General features: G+C 49.7%; 1 long non-coding RNA gene across 1 annotated transcript; it reads left to right on the top strand.

Moving 5' to 3' along the window:
* The first annotated feature begins 18,139 nt into the window (after window positions 1–18,139).
* Window positions 18,140–20,183, top strand: LOC122128107. The gene is made up of 3 exons (XR_006151361.1): window positions 18,140–18,177; window positions 18,686–18,819; window positions 19,973–20,183. It is a non-coding gene; the product is annotated as an uncharacterized LOC122128107 (long non-coding RNA).
* The last annotated feature ends 240 nt before the right edge of the window (window positions 20,184–20,423 follow it).

Below are 20,423 nucleotides of genomic sequence, written 5' to 3'. Positions count from 1 at the left end.
TGTGAGAAGCACATCGATCCACCTGTTTTCCTGTCCTGTGAAAGTCCTGGGCCTCAGCGAGGATGGAGAATGCTATATAGGCAACTCTATAGCCATGGGAATAATTGTCATCCATGTCAGCACAGATATACCTGTCACCATACTCAATAAAATACAGAATACATCCATGAATAACACTCAAAATAAAAAAAGATAACTACATTGAATGCAAGATGCATACCACACCTGTATGTAAATAGAGATGCTATGTGTTAATGAGGTGGGTTTGTTATTTTGTCCAGTGCTTGGGCTTCAAATCAAGCCCTGGACCAGGCCTGACATTCTAGTCTTCAAGGATGGTGAGCTTCCCCTTTTCCCACAGTGCAATGGGGTTCCCCAGACCTGAGTTCAAATACCAGCTCTAGCAGTATAACACTGTGAGTTCTTAGCTAGAGTGCTTCATTCATAACTTTTTAATTTTTTTTTTTGGCAGACCCGGGACTTGAACTCAAGTCATGGCAAATCTGTCTCAGCTCCGATCATCCTAGGCTGCAGCCACTGGACCCACAGACATCGGACCCTAGGATCCCAGGCTTGCTGGGAAAAAAAAAAGCCTCGAGGGGGAATAAAAACAGTGGGAAGTTCCACCTGGCACTTTTACATTTATTTTCCTTTGCATGCTGACCATGCTGGGTCCAAACAAGGTGGCCTGCAGAGTGAAGGTGTCCTGGTGTGGCTGATGGCCTGTTGGCTATCAGAAGAGCCAGAGGCCAACCCAGCAACGTAGGCCCCAAGTTCGATTCCCGGTCAGCACCCATACATTGAGGGAATGGAAGGAGATCCTGAGATACTCATTTCCAGACCTAGGAAGAGTCATGGAATTCGATGGGTCTCATCTATGAATGAGTAGTTCCTGCTTGATTCGAGTAGGAAATGATAGACAAAACTCATGGGGTATCGATTATTTTTTAATGAAGAGTTGATGAAACATGGTCATAATCATCACAGTCATGAAATGGAGGCATTAGGGAAGATCCAAGAATCGTTAGTCACAAGGTAGATTGGATTCCATCACTGGTCGCCATCCCTCCTACTCTATACAAATATGTACTTATTTACATACTACCTTCAGATTTTGCATGGATGACTATTGTGCTCCCTACTATCCCCCCCACTGCGGTGCTCAATCTCAGGTCCTGGGAACGACCTAGCTCCTTAGTGGCTCACATGCTTACCTGGACCCATTCGCCTATTGGGCCTGCCAGTCTCCATGTTAGATCCCAGCACTGCCAAAAGATGAATTCTGATGTCAGAAGCCAATCATTGCAACTGTTTCTCTGTTCTGTGAAAGTCCTGGGTCTCAGCTAGGATGCAGTATGCTATATAGGCAACTCTATATTCATGGGAATCAGTTGCCATCCATGTCAGCACAGTTATAGCTTTCATCATATGTAATAAAATACAAAATACATCCATGACTAAGACACACAATAAAAAGAATAACTACACTGAATGCATGATGCATTCCACATCTCTATGTAAAGAGAGATCCTATGTGTAAAATAGGTGAGCATATGATTTTTGCCAGTGCTAGGGCTTCAGTTCAGGTTCTGGGACTAGGCCTGACCTTGTAGTTTCAAGGATGGTGAGCTTCACCTTCCCCCACAGTGCAACAAAGTTACCCTGACCTGAGTTGGAATCTCAGAGATGGCAGAAAAATGTTCAGAATTCTGAGCCAGGGTGTGTTGTTATTATTTTTTATTATTATTAATATTGCCAAGCATGGGAATTGACTCAATTCATGACAACTCTGCCTCAGCTTCGATCACCTCAGACTTGTCAGCTCCCATGGGCCTGTAGCCAATCCTGGTATCCTAGGCTCTGAAACTTTGCAGGAAAAAATGTCAGAAAAATGACAGGAAAAAATGACAGAAAAATGACAGAAAATATGTCGCAGGATGTATTTTTTATATTTTCTTTTGCACAGTGACCACCCTGGGTCTGAATTACACAGCTGCAAAGGGTATTTCACCTTGCATTGATGAAGGCTAATGGGCTATCAGGGAAGCCATAGGACCATGCAGCAACATAGGCCCTGAGCTTGAATCCTGGCGTTGACACCTACCAATGGTGGGAGATCCCAAGATACTTGTTCCTATGCATGGGAATAACAATGAAATATTAGGAAACTCATGATTGAATGAGAAGTTTCTGCGTGTATTGGTCTAGTCCAAAATTAGATGCAATGATCTGAGGACAATGATTCTTCTTAATGAATGGTTTATTAAGCATGAAAAGAATACTATTCCTTCAATGGTGGCATAATAAAGACCTAAGAGTTAGTAGGAACTTAGTTGATGTCATTGAATCCTAGGTAGATGTCTCTGGCACTCTGTACAAATATATATTTATTGGTGTTCAACCACCTGTCTATCCATGTATGGCTATTTTGTCCATTCCTGTGGCTTAATCTCAGGGTCTGGAAATGCCTTGGCAGCTTCATTGGCTAGAGGTTGCCGTGTTGACACACCCATTCAGGGTCTGAATTGGGTCTGCCAGGCCCTGAGATCAGATCCCAGCACTGCCAACAATTGCATCATGGAGTAAGAAGCTGAGTGTGATACCTGTTTCCCTTTTCTCTGAGAGTCCTGGGTGTCACACATGATGGAGAACACATCTGCAAATCTAGATACTATGTGGTGGGTTGTCATCAATATCATAAATGGAATGTGTGTCATCACAGTTAATAAAAAAATCTCATATCTAAAATACACTTGGAACTCAAAAAATTAAATCCCCCAACAACAAATCCTCAAAGAAACAATTGCCCAATAAATAAGTGAGCAAAAGACTTAAAGAGAAATTTCTCTGAAGAAGAAAGAAGGATGGCCAATAGACACATGAAGAAATGCTCAACCTCCCTAGCCATAGAAGAAATGCAAATCAAAACAACATTGAGATACTACCTCACCCAGTTAGAATGGCTATAATCAAGAACTCTAATAACAACAGATGCTGGAAGGGATGTGGACAGAAGGGAACCTTACTGCATTGTTGGTGGGAATGTAAACTTGTTCAACCACTTTGGAAAGTACTATGGAGGTTCCTCAAAAGACTCCACATAGAGCTCCCATATGACCCAGCAATCCCATTTTTGGGCATTTACCCAAATGTTTACAAACAAGACCACATTAAAGCTACCAGCACAATTATGTTTATTTCAGCATTATTTACTATAACTAAGATATGCAACCGCCCAGATGCCCCTCAGTAGATGAATGGATCAAGAAAATGTGGTATATATACACAATGAAATTCTATGCCTCCATCAGAAAGAATGACAATGTCCCATTTATTAGCAAATGGAAAGACTTGGAAAAAATTATATTAAGTGAAGTAAGCCAGGCCCAAAGAAACATAGGTCCCATGGTTTCCCTTATTTGCAATATCTAGTATATATCTGAGTCAAGCAGAAAAGGTCAGATAAGGTGATGTTAGGGAAATGAACCCTAAGATATGTGCTCAAATGATTTTTTCTTTCTTGTGATTGTTTCTAACACATTTATGAGATTATTTCTTTGTTGCTTTGAATGACCCTCTCCCACAGTATAACCCCTGCTTTCACTGTATTTGATGTCGGTATAATTTGTGAAGGGGAAAAACAATTCATTTAAATAGGGATACAGGTGGACCCATTGCAACAATGAGATGTACAAGTCTTTATGTCGAAAATGAACTTTACAACTTTGGTGTGGGGCTTCAGGGGGGAGTGGGGAGGATTGGGTGGGGGCGGAGGGGAGGATGGGAAGGGATGGGAAGGGGAAACAAAGGAGGAGGCTACAATGCTTCATAAGAAATGTACTCATTATCTTGCCCATGTAACCCCTCTGTACAATATTTTCACAATGAAAAATGGAAAATAAATGAATAAAACAAAAATACAATAAACAACCACAACAAACAGGACATGGACTGAACATTTATACATAAGTACAAATCATACCTTTACAATGTATATAAACAGAATGTTTCCAGGGCTGGGACTTGAATTCAGGCCTAGGGACCAGGCCTTACTTTCTTGGCTTCAAGCATGGTGAGCTTCCCCTTCATCCACAGTGCTTCAGAGTTACCCAGGCCTTAAGTTCAAATTCAAAGGTAGGAGAAATGGCGTGAATTGCAAGCCAGGGAGCTATTTTATTTTATTTTTCTTGCTTTTTTTTGCCAAACACGGTCTTGAACTCAGGTCATGGAAACTGTGCCTCAGCTTCCATCACCATAGGCTGGGGTGCAGCCACTGGAAATACAGCCTATCCTGGGATCCTAGAACTTCAGGCCTTGTGCAGGGGGGGAAATGCACAGAAAAAAAGTGGCGGGATGGCATTTTTTCAGTTTCTTCCTTTGCACTATGGCCATCTGGGTCTGAGAGATCCGGTTCCAAAGGATACTTCACCTTGCATTGCTGAAGGCTTGCAGGCTACTGAGGAAGCCATAATCCTGATCAATGATTAGCCAGGCACCAGTGGCTCTCACCAGTCCTCCTTGATACTTACAAGGCTGTGATAGGAGGATGATGGTCAAAGTCACCCTAAGAAGGGAAGTCCTTGAGACCCCTGTCCAACCTCAATGCCAACAAAGCAAAAGTAGAGCTGTGTGGCTCCAGTGGTAGAGGGCTAATCTTGAGCAAGAATAGCTCATGGACTGGGCCCAGATCCTGAGTTCAAGGTCCAGGATTGGCAACAAACAGACATACACAACAATCTGTGCAGGCATCTGGCTAAAGCAGGTCTCCCTCTTGTCCCCAACTGGATTGGACAGACTTTCCTGGTAAATGGGCTGCTGTCATCTTGACTCCATCCATTCTGTCTGCATCCCAGGATTCCAGGCACACCCCCATTCTTTCATGGTTCTTTTTGACCAATAGGATACAAGAATAGTGGCCACGCCCACATTCCATGCTTCCCTGTTACACCTGGATTCCCTCTGTTGGTTGACACCACTACCAGCAGTTGAGGAAGGTAGAGGTGGCTGAGTGGTAAGCAAGAGACTCCAGGTGACTTTGAGGTAGAGTAGGAAATGATGTCCTAGTCGGTGAGTGAGTGAATAGAGGATTTCCTACAGCCTGGCAACGTGGCCAGCCCAACTTTCCCATCCCATTGCTCAGATGTCTGAAACAATAAGAATCAATGAGAGAACTGTGGGCAAGAAACTGCCACAAGAACACCAGCAGTATCCTCCCGACAGACCTGAAACATTCAAGAAAACAAAGAACAGGAAAAAGCGAGGGATCCCCAAGACAAACACCACTGGGGAGCTGGATTGAATGGAGAGTCCGGCCAAAGGTGATGCCGACCATGGGCCTCCCCTGCCTTTGGACACAGTCACAGCCACCAGGGTCCAGAGTGTCAAGGGTCCCAATACCACCAAGGATCCACAGAGGTGCTACCCGCATGTGTGCCCACCCTGGACCACAGAAAAGAAGAAAACAGGCACTCTTTGCCAAGATCCAACCACTGAAGCAGGGAAAGACAGATCCACAAGGTCAATGAGAATAAGAGAGGGAGAAGATAGACCAGATACATGCAGCACCAAAAATGGAGGTAGAGATCCACAAGGCACCCACACAGCCGTTGGTTTCAGCAGAAAGCGATTTACAATGTGCATTGGCCCAAGTGCAGCAGGCCACTGATGACAGAGAAAGGGAGCAGGAAGCTCTCACCAGCTGCCTGCCAGCTACAGAGTGGCATGTGGCAGAGCTGGAGATAGTGGTTTCTGCGGTCACTGCTGCAAAGGAGGAGACCAAAATGTTCTTCAAACAGCTGAATGATGTGATCCTTCAGCTCGAGGAAAATACCAGAAACTTTGATGACCTGGAGCAAGTGAACACAGAGTTGCAGGAGAAGCTGGAATTGCTGTAGATACAGAGGAGCAACAAGAAGAAGAGAATATGCAAGTTCCAACAAGTGCTGGAGGGCGTTAGGTACTGAAGATGGAGTTGAAAAACCTGGAGGAACAACTTCACATCCAGGTCCAGGAAAACCAGTCTCCGTCTTCAGAATGTGCAGCAGCAAGAGCAACTGCAGAGACTGGAGGACAAAGTCTAGGATCGGCAGGGGATCCCTGAGACCCCACGATGTGCATGTGTGTGGGATGGACAACCAGAGGAAAAGCTGGCCCTGTTGTGGGACGCTCTCCACAGGGTGAGCAGTGAGAAGGAGGAGCTTGCCAGCATCCTGGACTCAGAGCAGCAGATGAAGAAACATCTGCGGGAACAATAGGACTGCTCAGAGGAAAAGATAGAGAAATGAAAAGTGGTGGCTGAGAGAGAGAGAGAGAGAGACAAGCAGCTCAGGAGCAGCAGGAGCAGTCCCTGGGCCAGTGCAGGAGTTCAGAGACTCCTGTGAATGGCACATTGTCTCCAATGAGGGATGGTGCTCTGAGAAGGAGGTCCTGTAGCAGCACTTAGAGAGGCATACCCAGCTGCTGGAGCAGCTGAAGCAAGTGCAGGGCTCAACAAACTGGAGGGACCAGGTGATGTCCTTGAAGTGGCAGGACACTCTCAAATGCCTGGAAGCCACCAGATCACAGGAGGAGTGCCTGCAGGCCCAGCTGAGCTTGCTGGCTTTCCCTGGGGAAGAGGAAGGCATGAGCCCTGGAGAAGCAAAAGGTAAGGAGGCGAATACCCCCCCCCCATGTGACCATCACACAGGATGGAGATGTCCCCCAGACCAAGAGTGACATGGCTCTGAGAGTGCTTTTGGAGGATGAGATCCACAGGGGGAAACTCCTGACACAAGAATGGCGGGCCAGCTTCAGGCACCCCCTAGCCAACCCAGCAGCTCAGTGCCAGACTGAGTTGGAGCCACAGGCCCTCAACCCCATGAGCTGCCACCACAGCATGAGTGGGAATGGGAAGCGGGACACGGGCATCTGAGAAGAAAATCTGCTTCGTCCATGACCTGCCTGATGAGGTGGACTTCCAGATTCCAGCAGGTGAGCTTCCCCATTGATGCAGCCAGCTGTTGGCACACATCCAAACTATCAAGGAGTACCTCATGGTGTGTAAAGAGCAGATGTTGGTCATGAATGAGCTGTGTTGGGACAAAGCCTAGTGCATGCACTGGCTGTCCCAGGAGAAGATCAAGAAGAGGAGAGTTTTGCGGAGCTGCTGTCACTCCTCGCCAGGGAAGGCACAGACAGCAGTCTCCAGGTGCCAGCACAGGCTGAGCCTCCCACCCTCCTCCCCAACACTGCTTCAGAAGCAACTTGAAGACAGCATGGAAACTGCCAGAGGAGAGGTCAGAGTTCCCGACCCCATAGTGGACTCCCTCAAGGAGTAAGTCCTGCCCCAGATGCCCCACATCCAGATGCGCCCACTGCTCCCAGGCTCAGGGGAGGAGTGCTCCCTCACTTTCTCCTGTAGACTGATGCGGATGATGACTCTCTATGTGACATACTGACTCTCAAAAGCCTTGGCAGCCACCAGAAGTAGGTGACCAAGTGGCTTTCTCTCAGGCCTCCATCTGCCGGGTAACAGGAAGGTTAAACTGAGGGTAGGGTAGGGCAGAGGCTGAAGGGAGTTGGCCCAAACTCAAGGGACCTATAATGGCCCATTGGTGGCCAGGAAAGAGGCCTATGTTTTGCTTATCAAAAAGAATAAATTGTTTTCAAAGCAAAAAAAAAAAAAAAAGCCTAGAAAGAAAGATTTGTTCTTCCACCCCTGGGGCTTGAACTCAAGGCCTGGCCACTGTGTCTTACCTGTTTTTGATCAAGGCTAGCCCCACCTCCCCTTCCAGCTTTTTTCTGTGTGGAATAGAACCAAAGACTTCAGGCATGCTAGGCGAACACTCTACCACTGAGCCACATTCTCAGCTAGGATGATTTTACCCTCTCCCAAACCCATATGGCCATTCCTCAGATAAATAGGAAGTAGGGGCTAGGATGAATATGAAGCCCAAGTCTGGTTCATTCCAAAATATATCCCCGCCCCCTCCTCCCACACGCTGAGTTTAAGTTTCTCTTCTACCATTGAGGGATGAGAGAGGGAGAGGGGAGTCCCAAGAGAGTACCAACAACCGTGGCCCACTGAGTCCCACATCCTTCCCCACACAAATGGTCCTCCAGATTGTGATCTTACCTGACTCAATGTAAAGTCTACACTGTCTCCCTACAACTGCAAGGCTCAGGATGAAATAAAAGTCAGCCCAGGCCTCAGCCCACACCCAAAGGGGAAGCTCCTAGTCCCAGACCTACTTCCATCTCTGACTGCCCCTAGTTAGGCCAGACCCACCACTCACCACTATGATGGTGGTGATGACCTCATGGATGAATACCAGGAAGAAGGTCTATGGCAAAGAGCAGAAGCAGCAGGGTGAGCAGGGCAGAAGGAAGTGGGGTGATTGCTCTGGGAACTTCCTTGGAGCCCTCCCGTCCAGCCAGACCCATGCTGACCCAAAGCACAGACAAGGCCAGGGGATGAGAAGAGATGGAGGAGCACAAGACTAAAGGAGGTACTGCTTTGTCTTGGAGGACTTGATTAATTCCAATTATATTTGGCCCATGCCAATCCCAAAGACAGCATGCAATGCCTCTCTGTGTTGTTTTTGGCCGTGAGCACTGTCCCTGAGCTCTTTTTCTCAAGGCTGGCACTCTACCACTTGAGCCACAATGCTACTTTTGTTTCCTGATGGTTCATCGATAAGAGTCTCATACACTGTCCTGCCCAGACTGGCTTGGCACCATGATCCTCCAGATCTCAGCTTCCTGAGTAGGTAGGATGACAGGCATGAGCCACCAGTGCCCAGTATGTGATGCCTTTTGAAGGCATCTTGGCGAGTCTGTAAAGGAGCTCCAAAGGGCCTGGATAGACCATGACCCAATCAAGGAGCTGGGATGGGGGAAGGTTGACCTTCTAGCCATTCTGTTCCTCCAAAATTGAAGATGCCAGGTGATTTTGTATGCACCAAACACCTGGGCCAGCAGCCACCAGGCTTAGTGGGGGAAAAAGTAGAGAATACCCAAAAACTGCAGTGTAGAAATCTCTGATTTTGCATGCATGTAGTGTGTGTGTGTGTGAACTCAGGGCCTAGGCTCTATCCCTGAGTTTTCTTGCTCAAAACTAGTGCTGTGCCACTTGAGTCACAGCCCCACTTGCTTTTCGATGGTTAATTGTAGCTAAGACGAATCTCAAGAACTTTCCTGTCCAGGGTGGCTTTGAAGCATGATGGGGGCCCTCCATAAGCAAGAGTAAACACAACTTGCAGGTACATTCCCTATGGTGGGCCACTCCTGCCCCCTGGTGGCCACAGCGGAACATGGAAGGAAGAGGTCAGCTCCTGGCTAAGCTAAGAGCCTTTGCCCACAGATACCCCAACTTGGCCTTACTTATCATCATAAGACCTGGCAAAGAACAACCCCCAAAAACAAAATTGGAACTGTGCCTCCAAGTGGTAGAGCTCTAGCATTGAACCAAAGAGCTCAGGGACAGGGCCCCCAAGCTTTGAGTTCAAGACCCCCAGCTGACTTCCCCCATAAAACACAGCTTGTCTAAATGTGAACTAGTAGGATTTGTGAAGTGTTTCTGAAGAATGGTGATACTGAAGAAAGCACCGTAATTCTAATGACAGCTGAACTTGTGACATACAGCTATGTGCTGAGTCCTTCACCAGGCGCTATTTACTGGGTCCTTCCCTCATGGGAGTTATGTGCTGAGTCCTCAAAAAGGTGCTATTTGCTGAGTCATCCCGAAGGGTGCTATGTGCTGAGTCCCTGAGAAGTGTGGGCCATTCTGTTTTTTTGGGTTTTTTTTGCATTTTTGGGGGGTCCTGTCATGGGGCCTGAACTCTGGGCCTGGTTGCTGTCCGTCAGCTCTTCAGCTCAAGGCTAACACTCTACCACTAGAGCCACAGCGCCACTTCCAGCTGTTTTTTTTTGGTTATGTGGTGCTGAGGAATCGAACCCAGGGCTTCAGGCATGCAAGGCAAGTGCTCTACCACTGAGCCACCTTCCCAGCCCAATCTATCCTGGGTTTTATAAAGGGGGCTTTGTGCTGAGTCCATTACACAACGTATCGTATGCTGAGTCCTTCAAAAGGTGTGGTGTGCTAATGCATCCTAAAGGGTCCTGCTATGTGTGAGCCCTTGAGAAGAGAGGGATGAGGTGTATTTTGAGTGCTGTGTGCCAAGTCCTTTACACAGGGTGCTCTGTACTGTCCTTCAAATGGTGCTGTGTGCTGAGAGCTCCCACAGTGTGGTGTATGCTGAGTCCTTCAAAATTGTTCTGTGTGCTGAGTTTATCCAAGGAAGCTGTGCACTGGGTGTTTTACACAGCGTGCTTCAACACAGGATGTGATGAGTACCTGGGAAAGAGTGCTATGTGCTGAGTGTTTCAAAGCGGCCATGCACTGAGTCTTTTACACTGTAGGCTATAGACTCCCTCCTTCAAAGGGTGCTGTGTGCTGAGTACTCTACTGAGCATACTACATGCTGAGTCCTTCAAAGGGAGCTGTGTGCTGAGTCATTTACACAGGGTGCTTTGTGCTGATTTTGGAAGTGTGCTGTGTGCTGAGTCATCCCAAAGGGTGCTATGTTCTGAGTCCTTGAGAGGTGATTATCCACAACAATCATACACACACACAAACACAAACACACATACACACACGAGTGTCACCATGCACCTGCCTGGTGTATGGAGTGGAGGAGGATGGAGGAGAGTCTCCTCCAGGGGTGGGGCTGAGGGGCGATTCGATCCCCTAGGCTGGTACTGGGGGTGGGGGTTATTGCTGAGCTGAGGTAAGGCTGCAATTGCCATGGTCTAGAAGCCTCAGGGCCCAGTCAGGGCTGCAATTGTGGCCAGGGCTGGGGGGCGGGGCCCAGTGGAGGAGGGGGCGGGGCCCAGGAGCGCACTTTGGTGGCAGCAATCGCCAGAACCCAAGGGGGCAGAGGTGTGTGTGCAGCCGGGGCAGGGTGGCCCAGGAGAGGAGTGTGGGGCCGAGAGAGAGCTGGGAGAAGAGCGAGCTGGAGCACTAGCACGAGCACTAGCACCCGTGGAAACAGCTTCAGTGGCTGGCTGCTGCTGGGATCATAGTGTGGGTCCTGGCCGGGAACGCAGAGCATGTGGAGCCTGCACGGCAGGCACATCGCCACACGCAGCCCCTCGGATGCGCCCAGCCATGGTGGCCCTGAGTCTGAGGTCCCGGTGCGGGGAACACGGCAGAGGCAGTGGCTGCTGAGGCAGCGAGGGCCACAGGTTAGGAGGCTGCTGAGGCTGCGGTGGTGGCTGAGGAGGAGCAGAGGCTGTGAGCAGCTCCACCATGCGCCCGCGCTGCGTTTCAAATATGGCGCTGCTGGCTCGGACCCGCGGAGCCTCTAGCAGTCACCTGGCGGAGCTGTTGTGCCCTGGCCTGCTTGTGACCCTGACTTGGTTCTGGCCGTCGGTCCTCAGACTCCCGGCGCCACCCGGAGTCACAGCCTGCAGCTATTCCCAGCAGCACACGTGAGTGGCGACCTGCACTCCCGCACCCCACAACCCCCCCTGTAAACCTCGTCCCCCACTCTACCCTTCCTCCCAACCCTCGCAGACCCAGACCCTTGCCTCTTGCCTCCCCCTTCCTTCCTGCCTGCGCCTCCCCCGTGCCCCACAGTCTGTCCTGGCTCTGCCTCAAATGCACCCCAGGGGTGGGGGGTGGAGGTGGGTGTCCACCCGGGGATCCCACCCTCATCCCTAGTGGCCAGTATTCCAGGAAAAGGGGAGCTGCAGGGATGGGGAGGTGGGGGCACCACAGAGCCCCTGGCCTGGAGCAGTGGGAGCCACACAGCTGTGCATCTGCACCCTTCCTCTCCCTGGTGGGAACCTGGTGGCTTTAATCCGAGGTGGGGAGCTGCACCTCCACACCTGCCTTCTCGGTTCTTTTCCCTTTTGGTGGGAAGGGGGGTGTTGGATGCAGAAGATAGACCCCGTTGTTGTGTGAGCCCTTGTCTTCTGTGCTCAGTCACCCTTTCACCTGAGGACATTCCCAGAAGAGCCCACTAGAGAGGTGAGGGCACTGGGGTCAGATAGAAGGTGGGTATTTGGGAGAAAAACACACCCCCTCTGACACACATACAACCGGCCAGTACCCCCAACCCCAGCTGTCAACAGTTCTGACTGGGTGGTCACATTTCCCAGTTCTGCCAGCTTCTGCTAATGCTCCCAGTCCATCTGGTCTCCTAGTCCTCCCCAAGAATTTGCCAAGTTGCCCAGAAGTATGTAGGAGGGAAGTAGGGAGTCCAACTATGTATACAGCCTTTAGGACCCAATCAAAGTCCATAAAAACAACCCCACCCCAGGTCAGACACCTTTCTGGAGGCACCTGCTTTGTTTTCTGTCCAGGCTCTGAGAAGCCACGTGTCTCGGGACTCCTTCACCCAGCGCCCTGGCCTCAGGTTTTGGTGAATGGGGAGTCAAGGCTGGTTGTTCCCAATGGGAAGGGTCTGACCCTGGAGAAGGGGAGAATCAGGGTGGTTCTGCATTATTAGAGCATTGTTCCCCTTGGGTGAGATCCCCTGATTCTGACAAGGGAACCCCTGTGCTCCACTTAGTACATTGCCCAGATGAGAAACCAACAAACTCAGGAGAGACACTGCTCTGAATCTGTGTGTGTGTGTGTGTGTGTATGTGCAAGAGAGAAAGAGAGAGAGAGAGAAAGAGAGATTATCTTTCTCATTGTACAGTCACCATGTCTAAAAAGAGCAAAAGCATTTTATTTGTGTGTATGTGTGTATTTGTTATTCTTTTTCAATTAATGCCCAGTATGAGCCCAGCCATAATTTTTGTTTTCTCTTTCACCGTTTCATGGCTCCTTTAGAGAAGGTTTCAGTAGATGTTCCTTTCCACCTCTTTCTTCCCCTTTCCTGCAGCCCACAGTAGCTGCTGGACCTGCGTGGGTCTCCCCTAGGAGGCCTGTGTGAACCACAGACCAGAGTGGACACCTGCTCTTCTGTCTTCAGCCAGAAGGCTCATGAGGCTACTGTGATCACAGGTGCACTCTCCCAGCCAGACAGTCTGGTCTGGTGTGTATAGTTGGAGCTAATTCAAGGTTGGGAATGAATCTGCCAAATGTAAATAGAGATCGAGATGGGAGGTAGTAGGGCAGAGGCTGTGAATCTAGGAGGGTCTGGGAAGTGACGAACGGTGTGACATGGCAGATGGTTCACCACAACTGAGGATGAGAGGGGAATCTTACCCAGGGTATTGATGGTGTACGCGGGCATCTGGGCAGGGGGCTCCGGGCTCTCAATGGTGACATGGATTCCCTCTAGGGGCAGTGAACTGGTGGGTAGTCCTCCTCCTTGGAGTCCTGCAGACTCCAATCTGTGTCCCTCCTGGGCTGTTTCTAGCTGGGCAATGGTAGGCAAGTGTGTTCCCCCTGCTGGAGCCTACTTGGGATCAGGGCATGGCAGTTAGCTAGGGCTCTCTGAATGCCATTTTCTGTAACCTGCTGTAGGCTGTCTGGAAGGAAAAGGGGACCACTGACTTTGGAACCCTTTAAGTTTGATTGGGACAAGTTGAAATGCCAGCTTTTCCAGGGTTTTTTCTTTTTTCTTTTTTTTTGTTTTTTTATGTGGTGCTGAGGAATCGAACCCAGGGCCTCAGGCATGCAAGGCAAGCACTCTACCACTCAGCCACCTTCCCAGCCCCTTCCAGGGTTTTTTCTTGAATCTGGCAATTTCCACTAATGCTTGGGATACTGGGTCAAATGAGATGGACCATTTCAGCCACCAAACAATGACATTCAAGCAGCACAAGCAGAGTTCCTGAGCCAAAGGGTCTCCTGCTATGAACGACGTGCCTTGACTGCCTTTCTGCAGCAGCTGCCGATTCTCCTCTGGCTCTCTCTAGGGTGAGCACTACAGTCGAGGATGTTGTGGGGAGCAGAGATTGTGACCTTGCCATCTGTAGCCTGATCGCTGTGAGCAGAGACAATTCCCAGGACCTGTACTGGACTCTGGGAGATTCAGAGACCCAGGATGCCTCAGGGATCCTTTTCTGCAACATGAAAATTGGGGGCCGGATATGGCGGACCATCCTGTCTGGCCCTAGGGAGTGCAGAGGAGGCCCCTTGAGCCAGGCTTTTGCCTCACGACAACCTTGTTCACAGCTGAGTGGGGAATTGAGTGCCATACAGCTGGTCAGTGGCTGGACAGAGATCTTTGAGAAGATAGGCATCCCAGAGGCCCCAGAATACAGTGAGTACATCATGGCTCACATCCTTGGAACCAAAAGAGTTAAGTGCGGTAGCACCAGGAGGGTGGGAAGACAAAGGAGGGAGAACTGTGGGAGAGCTGCATCAGGCTTTACCCCCACCCAGGATGCTTACCTGAGTTGGATGGGACTTTTCTGTAGTATTGTCATAGACAGATGCTCATCTATTTATCTAACAAAATGTTACAGTGTCTGCCAGTTCCTGGGGGGGAGAGAGTGGGGGTAATAGACGATGAAAAGTTCCAGTGCTGGTTCCACAGCACATGAAGAAATCTTGGTTTGAGCTGGATGCTGGTGCCTCACAACTGTCATCCTAACTACTTAGGAGGCTGAGATAGGAGGATTGAGGCTTAAGGGCCAGGCAGAAAAGCCTGTAAGACTCTTATCTCCAACTGACTACCAAAAAGAAAATGCCAGAAGTGGATGAGTAGCTCAAGCTGTAGACTGTTGGCCTTGAGTAAAAAGGCTCAGGGACAGCACGTAGGCTCTGAATTCATGCCCAGGAGTGACACAAAGAAAGGAAAGAGAAAGAGAGGTGGGAAGGATGGAGAGAGAGAAAAGGAGGAAAGGAAGGAAGAAGGGAGCATGCAAGCCTTGGTTTGGAGTTCTTGGATCAAGGGAGCCAACCATTCACAATCTCTGTGGGGACAGTTTCAGAGCCTAAAGCTAGTGTATAGGACCAAGCCACTGACCCATTCATGACATCAGCAACTTCATGACATCCAAATCTGAGTGGTCGCTGACTGCAGAGGGAAACAGCCTCCGGTAGACCCTAGGGCTCAGGGTGGGTCACAGAGTTTCAATCTCCCCTGGCTCACGGAGTTTATTTTCTGGTCAGATAAGAAGAAACTGTCCAAGGGCTAGGGAGGTATAGGGTGAGGGAGTGGCAAGACCGGGGTGGCAAGGGATAAGCAGGAAGATGAAGAGGGAGGACAATCCCAGATCCAGTGTGTCAGGTCATTGGACCCATGACTTCAACTGACAACATAGACCATCAGTGATAGAATCTTCAACCCAGCCACATGGCTATTAAAAGTCCTGGCACTCTGGGTTCACCGTTGACAAACTGTCTGTCATCCACTGCAGGATGCCTGTGCAGTACATCCTTGGGGACTGGGACTTTTGCTGGCTCAATCTGAAGATGACACCCCCAGTGTTCATTCCTCAACCAGAGACAGAGGTAAGTGTGCCACTGGAACAGGACACCCAGGGAATGAGGGCAAGAGTCAGACCCATGTTGCTCTGAGACTTCCTCTAGGGGACTTTGGGCCCTGTGACTGCCTTTCTGAGAGGTAGAGGTAGGTCTCCTTGCTGGCTCAGCCTTTAGTCTAGAGGGCAGATGTAGGATTTAAACAGGGCGGACTGAAGGTCGAGGCTGGTGAGAAAACCAGAGGCACTGGGCTCTGAGCAGGGTTGTTTCTTTGAGGATACTCAAACCCAGGAACATTCCTGAGATGGATCAGCCCTTTTCTCCTCCCTGAGAGAGAGGGACCTAGAGCCCTTCAGTCTGCATCCCTTGGCTGAGAAATTCATTCATTCCCATATCCTTTGTTTGGATAACTAGATCTCACCTGACTGCCCACTGTCAAGGCGGGACAGTGATAGATCTTGAGTCCTTGATTAGGTCACGGGATCCTCAGTATGAGATTGTGCTTGAATGTCCTGAGTTGGTGCATGGTCAGTCCCATCTAAGACTGCCATGACCTAGGACATAGAATCTAGAGAATCCGATCATGATGAGGTCTATTCTGTGAGTCTTGAGTATTATGTGTGAGCTTTGAGCTCCCGTGTGCTCACCTGCTTCCCTTTTTTGAGTGGGTCTATGCTAGAAAAAGCTTAAAACTGGGGCTTGTTTCATGCTCAAAGCTAGCACTCTACCATTTGAGCCACAGCTCCACTTGCAAGGTTTTTGGGTGTTTAATTGAAGATAAAGCCAGGCGCTGGTAGCTCACACCTGTAATCCTAGCTACTCAGGAGGCTGAGATCTGAGGATCGCGGTTCAAAGCCAGCCTGGGCAGGAGAGACCGTGAGACTCCTATCTCCAATAAACCACCAGAAAACCGGAAGTGGCGCTGTAGCTCAAGTGGTAGAGCGCTTGCCTTGAGCCGAAGAGCTGAGGGACAGTGTCCAGGCCCAGAGTTCAAGCCCCACGACCGACAAAAAAAAAAAAAAAAGAGTTCTGAATGACTATGCTGCCAAGGGTTGCATCCAACTGCAGTCCTCAGATCTCAGTCTCCTGAGGGGATAGGATGACAGGCATAGAAAAGCATCTTTGGCCAGGTTCCAGTGGCTCATGGCTATCATTCTAAGTACTCAGGAACTGAATCTTAGGATCAGGGTAAAAGCCAGCTTGGGGAGGAAAGACCCTCAGACTCTTTTCTCCAATACAGCACCAGAAAACCGGAAGTGGTGCTGTGGCTCAAGTAGTACAGTGCTGAACTTGAGCTGAAGAGCTCAAGCACACAGGCCCAGAGTTCAAGCCCCACAACCAACAAAAAGAAAGAAAGTAAAACATCTTTGCCTGCAAAGGATGGTGGAGGTGTGTTTGTGTATGTGTCTGTGTGTGTGTGGGGGGTGTGGTGGTAGACATTTAGCGCCCTGCTCAGTCATCATTTTAGATGGATAGACCCTAACTCTTAGTTCACGGCAGCCGATTCTTGACCACAGGTGAAGTTCTGGGTTGGATGTCAACCATCGGACCGCAGTCTCCTCATGGGACAGTTGTGAGTAAATAAGAGACAGTTGTGAGTAAATAAGAGACAGTTGTGAGTAAATACAGAGGGATCTCTGGAGCAGGGCCAGGCACAGAGGGAGCAGGTGTCAGATACAGTTCTCAATAATTCTGTGAGCATATGACAGGAAGATGCTAGGAAAGGGCTCAGATGGGGTCTGTTATTAATCCTGCAACAGGTGTGGGATTATGAAACAAAACATGGCTGTCTTTCATCATTACCCTGTCCCCATGAGGAAGGGATCCTTCATTCTATTCATTTTTCCAGCTGGGGAAAATGAGTCATAGAGAAGCCAGGTGACCTGCTCATGACCTCCAGCTGACAGGAATCTTGGCCTGATATCTCTGCCATGCTTCCTAGGACAGTGGGTGTTATTCAGTCCATTTCTTGTGGTGGGAAGTCCACTTCTTCTCATTTGTGGGGATTGAATTCTGGGCCTGGCTGCTATCCCTGAGCTCCTCAGATCAAGGCTAATACTCTACTCCCTGATCCACAGTATCACTTCCGGTTTTCTGTTGCTTCTTCGAGGATAAGAGTCTCACAGACATTCCTCCCGAGCCAGCTATGAACCAAGATCTTCACATCTCAGTCTCCTGTGTAGGTAGGATTATAGGTTTGAGCCACTGGCACCTGGCTTAAGTGTAATTCTGAACCTCTGTCGCTCTCTCTCTCTGTCTCTGTCTCTGTCTCTCTCTCTCCCTCTCTCTCAGGAATTGGTTGAATGAGTGCTGGAGGAGGTGGCCCAGCATTCCCATGTGGCTGGAACCCAAGGTGGCCCTCTCATTCTGGAGGTGGGCTGTGGGTCAGGAGCTGTTTTGCTCAACCTGTTGAAGCAGCTTCATGAGGTAAGCCCCTCTGTTCCCTGGATAGACCGTGACGGTTATTCATTGTCCATCCCATGAGTCCTTCCCCACATCCCTCTGCTACACCGTTGAAGGAAAGTGGATGAGAAGGTGTCACCTTGTCCCCCTGCCCAGCACAATCCCGGGCCTCTGACCTATACTCCCATCTATCTGACAAGACCCTGGCTATAAGACAATAAATACACTCTGTGTGTACTACCCTTTGCTGGGGAGTGTCGTTTTGGTTAAGGGGTCGGGGTTCAGAGGAAAGACCCCAGACCTGACACCTCCTGGGGGGACATTTGTTCTTGTGACAGAGCCAAGTCATTGCTGTGGATAAGGAAGAAGCCTCCATCGGACTGACCCAGAACAATGCTCAAAGATAGGTAGGCTGTTGAAGTATCAAACCCAGTCATGTCTGCTTCCTACTCCCAACAAGGAGGTCTAGTGTGGGTGGCCTGGCCCTAGGCCTAAGGGATTATAAATGGATGGTGGCGGTCAGGAGCTCATGGCTCTCATCCATCATCCTGGCTCTTTGGAAGGCTGAGGTCTGATGGTTGTGACTCAGAGCAGCCCGGGAAGGAAAGTCCAGGAGATTCTTATCTCCCATAAACCAACTCCCTCCCCAAACCCACACACAAAATACCCAGATGTGGTGCTGTGGCTCAAGTGGTAGAGCCTCAGCCTTGAACAAAAGAAGCTCAGGGATAACACCCAGGCCCTGAATCCAAGCCCTAGGACTAACACAATCATAAAATAAATGAATAGTGTACATCTTTCTATCTGACTACCAAGAAAGATGTATTCAGTTTTCTCACTGGTACATGTAGCCAAAGATAAGGGGCTCCCTTTCATGTTCCCCTAACTCTCTCCTTCTCTCCTTTATCTGTCCAGGCTTTATCTGTTGCAGGACAGAATTGGGATCATCCCCCTGGATGTAACCTTAGGTACTCTCCCTCATCCACCTCCCTTGGGGTCAGGATTCTGGATGCACTCCCTGCTGGGAGGATGAGGCATCACAGAAGAGGGTAGGTATCACCAACACTCACACACATACATACACACAAACACCCCTAAGCCAACTCAGACTGGCCTTTTCCAAAGACCCTTTATCTCCTTGGATTAACTGACCTAGGAGAAGAATTTGATCCCCTGTAACTGATTATTTTAACTTGGGCTTGCTAGTTCACAGGAGATAAACGGAAGCAAACAAAAACCAAAAAGCCTTTGGTGCCCATCACCTCTGGCTCAGGGTCAAGCCTGACATACTGGTGACTTGGGAGGCAAAGATCTGAGGATCAAAGATCAAAGCCTGCCATAAGCTGGAAAGCCAGAGAGACTCTTCTCTCCATGGAACCACCAAAAAGCCAGAAGTGGAGCTGTGGCTCAAGTGGTAGAGCACCAGCCTTGAGCAATAAAACTTAGAGAGACAGCTCCCAGATCCTCAGTTCAAGCCCACAAAAAGAAATGGCCCTGTCATGTTGCCCACAGATTGCTCCAGGCCCCTCTCACGGAGTGTGATACAACACCTGCCCCTGGGTGGTGTATCAGGGCCTTGAGAAATCTGGTGGTGGAATCCAGGCCTTCCCCTTCGTGCATTCTCAACCCACACTGGCTGGAGGGCAGAGCCTGACAAGACTGGCAGCCTGCACAGCGGAGAGGCTCCAGCTTTTCCAAGGTGATTGGAAAGGGCTTCTTGGAAACAGCACTTGAAAAGGGGGTCTTGCTTAACAAGGAGAATCTGAAGGAAGCACAGAGAACAAAGGTGCTACAGATGATGGACAACATAGCAGAGCGTGTTCATTTTCAGCCAGGGCTGCTGGTGAGAGACTTGGTATAGATGTGCGAGACTGTCCCAAGACAGGCCTGAGGGGTCACAGAAGAACAGCTATCTAGGGCTGGGATTGCGTCCTAGAGGTAGAGGGCTCGCCTAGCACACAGGAAAGCATGGGTTCGATTCCTCGGTCCTGCATACACAGAAAAAGCTGGAAGTGGCACCGTGGCTCAGGTGAAAGAGCACTCCCCTGCAGACACAGAAAGTCAGGGACAGTGCCGGGCCATGAGTTCAGGCCCCAGGGCTGTCACCATAAAACAGTTTTCCCAGTGACCTTTGTGACAGGTGGATGGCTATGCCCTGAAGCTCTTAGTAGATCCATCCGTGCTTTGTGTCTACTTTGACAGAGGGGAGCTGGACACTCCTTCTGCCCTGGGCACTCCTAGGCCCAGTTATCAGCAATCCTCCCAATGTCTTCCACCGGGACATGGAGCAGCTGGCCCCAGAAGTGCTCAGGTATCAGTTGGGTGGGGCATGGGGACATAGGGCAAGCCCCAGAACTCCTAGTGGGTCTGATCCACCCTGGAAGACCAGGCAATCTGGAGGAGGCAGATGGGAGCTTAGAGGGGGTTAGTGATGGGGAGCGGGCCCTTTAATCCCCATGGTCCCACCCAGATTCTAGCCTCCCTTTGCTTTCCCTGAAGGAGGTAGAGGGGCGTCTAGGTGGTAGTGTCTAGAGAAGGACTAGGTGGAAATTCTGAAGGACTAGACACCTTAAGCCATGAGCCGGTGGCTCACATCTGTCATCCCACACCTGTCATCCTGGCCACTTGGGAGGCTGAGATCCAGAGGCTCTCA

The sequence above is a fragment of the Dipodomys spectabilis genome, unplaced genomic scaffold (genome assembly GCF_019054845.1).
Source record: "Dipodomys spectabilis isolate Male_0828 unplaced genomic scaffold, ASM1905484v1 ptg000323l, whole genome shotgun sequence".
Taxonomy (NCBI): Eukaryota; Metazoa; Chordata; class Mammalia; order Rodentia; family Heteromyidae; genus Dipodomys; species Dipodomys spectabilis.
This window is presented reverse-complemented; position numbering and strand designations above follow the sequence as displayed.